The 4144-nt window shown below is 35.4% G+C and overlaps 1 long non-coding RNA gene across 1 annotated transcript; it reads right to left on the reverse strand.

Moving 5' to 3' along the window:
• Positions 1-785: 785 nt before the first annotated feature.
• LOC109153526 lies at positions 786-1044 on the reverse strand. The gene is made up of 2 exons (XR_002049527.1): positions 984-1044; positions 786-825 (listed from the first exon to the last, which is right to left on the reverse strand). It is a non-coding gene; the product is annotated as an uncharacterized LOC109153526 (long non-coding RNA).
• Positions 1045-4144: the final 3100 nt, after the last annotated feature.

The raw sequence follows: 4144 nt of genomic DNA on the forward strand, positions 1-4144 counted from the left end.
ATTTTATTTTTTAAAGCATTCGTTGCCCTTCTTTAAATAGAAGGGTAGCGAATACTATTAATTTATTATTATTAGTTTAGGCATCCGCTGCCCTTTTTACAGACATAATGTAATAATTTGTTATTCAAAGCGATGAGCATGCAACCAAAACTAAAATTTACAGATAATAAATTTGCATATGATAATAGATACTTTATACTTTTAAGTATATATGCATGTATAAAAAGAGGAATGTAGCACATGATTTTTAAATATGATTAGCATGCTACATTCATCACATAGATCATAAATGAATACAGAACTAAAGTTTAGCAAAATGGGTGTGTCAATTCCTGTCAGTAACTTATCAACCAACCACTTAAAACATATTTGTATCCATTTTGCTTCATATGAAGTTAGAAAATCAAGAGTTATAACCCACAAGCTGAATACTTACTACTGGATGAGTATTTCTCATCTTTTAAATAGAATCAGGTACCTGTAATCAATACATGCCACTATGATATCCCTTTCTGATAACTGTCTTCCTAAGAGAGAACCCCATGCCTTGTACCTGGAGATTCAAAAACATAAATGTAGAACTCAACTAAAAGTCTAAAATATAAAGTTCAATAAAGCATAAAGTCTTTGAAGGCCAATGATAAGTACTCAAGCCCAAGAAGAGACTCATCCAAAAGACTAGTACAATAGATGTAGTGGGGAAACCTCTCAAGTTAAAATACCAATCCATAGTACCCATCACAATTTCAAGTGTTAGGAAGTCAACAACCTACCGTGTCTTTTCAACAGGAAGTTATTTAGCCAAAGCTTCAATACCATTAGATACTGTGCATCAGCAATCATAATATATATATATATATATATATATATATATATATATATATATATATATATATATATATATATATATATATATATATATATATATATATATAAGCTTCTTGCATTTGTCAACTGTACTATTCACCAAAGATAGTGACTACCTGAGCTGCGTTCTCCATTTCCTTTGACAATACTACATTTACAAGACCTGCTGTAGGTATATAGAGATAAAGTTAGTAAATCCTAAACAACCACCACGAATGCACCATATTGTTTAAGAGGTAATTCAGGGATTCTCAAGATGTCTGCAGTTCATTCTTTGTTGGTTGATTCACCCTCAACAGACCACCAAAGCTATTCGCTTAGGTTTAGTGCACACCTATTTGGCCACTTAAAGCAAAACAAGTAAATCTATTAAAAGTCGAGAATGTTTGTTTCATAATCAAGAGGTAAGTCATGCAACAATGAAAAATGTTTTGCTTATTATTCTTCCTTATTTGTTAGTAGTCAGTAGACTACCACCTAAATACCAAGTTCATTTTTTATGTATTAAATGCATTGCATTTGTTTTGACAAATTTACATTATAGTAAAGAAAAAAAAATCATTGCATTGATAATCAGAATAAAGTAATCTAGATTTCTAGAGACTTTTGTATAGAAGTCATTTAAGTGAGGAACATGTTCAATATATATTCATACTAAAGGATGAACTTTTGGAAGATAATACTTAACAGAGTAAAGAACAATGAGAAAGTTGAAGGGGTCAACTACCATTTGTGGCAAAAGAAAATAAACGGTTGAAGATAGAGGTACCATTCAATACCTGTTGTTCATGCTTTAAACTTCTTATAATGCAGCTCTTTTTCCATGATTTTGTGCTTTGCTTTCAATATGTGCCCATTAAAAGTATAATTTACCACAAAGAAAAATACAACAATTGTTCTATAGGTGAGAAAAACATATTAACATAGAGGTTGGAATACAATTCTACATACAAAGATGCATGAAGGATTTTTGCAGGAAATTTTACATACAGTATATATGTCAAAGCCATGACGGTATCACTACTGGAAATTATGGAATTTCCGACCACCTGAAAGTGATCTTAAATCAAGTCGAAAGCAAAAAGTGATCGAAAATAGCAACAAAGGTTTTTCCGAATACCAAAAGTGGTCGGAACAGGGCTTTCGACTTGATTTAAGATCACTTTCAAGTGGTCGGAAATTTCATAATTCCCAGCAGTGTATATAATTATTAAAAAACCATAAATAAACAAAAGCTGGAAAAAAAACCTGTATTTGTAGACCCGATCATGTCCAGTTCTTGGTTCCAAAGGGTCATGCATGTTCCAGATTGCACATTACAGCTCCGATTTGGGGGGTGGAGTAAAACTGAAAAAATGAAGCGAAGGAAACAGGAGAAAAAATAAATCGGTGCATGCAGATGAAGAATCATCTGGAAACAAGCCTCTTCCACCTCGCCGGAGAAAAAAACTGAAACAATCGGTAGAAGGAAGCGAGAAGGTGCGTCGGGTCGTAGGGAGGCTAAAAAGGTGGAGAGAAGACGGAGTCACATTTCCCGGATAGAGACTATATACGTAGGCGCACACGAAGTATATACACAGGGAACAAATGTAGAGTTCAAACACTATAAAAAAAATTTATTGATGTTTACCTTAACATATTCGTAGCCGTTTGATGTTGGATTTTTTCCTCAGATTTGTTGCGGAGCAGATCCGCTACAACTAAGCTAGATCTATTCAAAAATTGACGGATTAAGAAGAGTTTTTTCCCAAAATAGCCCCTCGACTATTGCTCATTCTCAATTTTGCATTTTGACTTTCAATTGCACCCAATGTGATCCCATGACTTTTAAAAATTACCCCAAATTGGTCCTCTGTTACCTTTTGCGTCAACCAAACATTAAGTTTGGGGGTATTTTGGTCCTTTCATTGTGTTTTGTAGGTTTCTGTTATCTCTCTTAGGCTTAGCTTTCTCTCTCTTAGACTTGGTGACGAGAATGTGCTTTACAAGATCAGCACTCCCAATATCTCCCTTGACAAACTTGAAGTTAGGGGACGAGCTCGAGGGCAAAAGGTTCTTGAGGTTTGAGCAGTAGTCAAGCTTATCAAGAACAACAATCTTGTAATCTGGGGAGTTCCTGATAAGCCTGTTTGCAACATGAGATGCAATTAATCCGACAGCTCTGGTGACAAGGATGTTCTTTGGGATGTAAGCTTCCATCTTAACCGAGCTTCATGTACAACAAACAAACAATTTACAGATATACATCAGATTCTGAACTGGAAAAGATTCTTGACCACAAATGCAAGCAAACTATAACTTCTACATTCTAGCAGAAAAGAGTTTAACTTGGCAATAAGTTTCCAGAGAATCATCACTTCAGATTCAGAGTATGAACAACACAAAAGTTGCTGTTAAAATTAAGCATTATCTGGCAATAATAACAGTAGACTACAGGCAGACAGGAAGACGACAACAACAGGTGTTCCAAATCCTTAATTAATACAAATCACATGCAACGTAACGTAACTAGTGTTCACATTTCTATGTTCCTTACTTCTAGAAATGTTTTCTGGTGTATAAGTGATCCCAAATAGTCGGACTTTTATTGAGGGGTAAGAAAAACAAGAAAATAAATCATGACCCTTTCTTGTCGGCATGCACCACAGCCTCACCAACCACATCCACCGCCGCAACTACGGTGACCTCCACGTCCGTCACTGCCATCTTCAAAAGAGCAAAACAAAACTCCATGATCATGTTCAACTTGGGGAAACAGAAACTAGGGCAGAAGAAAAGTAGGAGAAATCAAAAAATTACCTGGGAAAGATTTGAAATTGTGGTCTGCTCACAATTGGGGGAACAGAGAAGAGCCCAAGAGAGTGATTGAAAACTCAAGAAAGCAAAAAAGAAATTTAAAAAAAAAAACAGTTGTCTCAATTTGCAGCCGGGGAAAAGAAGATTCTGCACCGGTCGGCTCTTGTCGACGAACAGCGTCCAGATCGTCCTGCTGGAGTAAATACTCTACCTTTTGAATTAAAACTCCCGCGACGTCCACGTCCACATCCACGTTGGCTAAAGAGTGCTTGATTATATTCAATATAATTTTTCTCTTCTTCTTTTTGAGAGGCTAGGGTCTGCTCATATCCCTGAAAAGTAGGTAAAAATTGATTAAATTTTGGATAAGGAGGTTTAGTTACCATAGCTAGACAGAGGCTTTCATATTTCGCTCCTAGTCTACGTGCAAATTGAAAAACTTTATCAAGATCATCCACATGTTTCTTGATAGCTGCTAGGT

This window comes from Ipomoea nil, unplaced genomic scaffold, assembly GCF_001879475.1.
Source record: "Ipomoea nil cultivar Tokyo-kokei standard unplaced genomic scaffold, Asagao_1.1 scaffold2494, whole genome shotgun sequence".
Classification (NCBI taxonomy): domain Eukaryota; kingdom Viridiplantae; phylum Streptophyta; class Magnoliopsida; order Solanales; family Convolvulaceae; genus Ipomoea; species Ipomoea nil.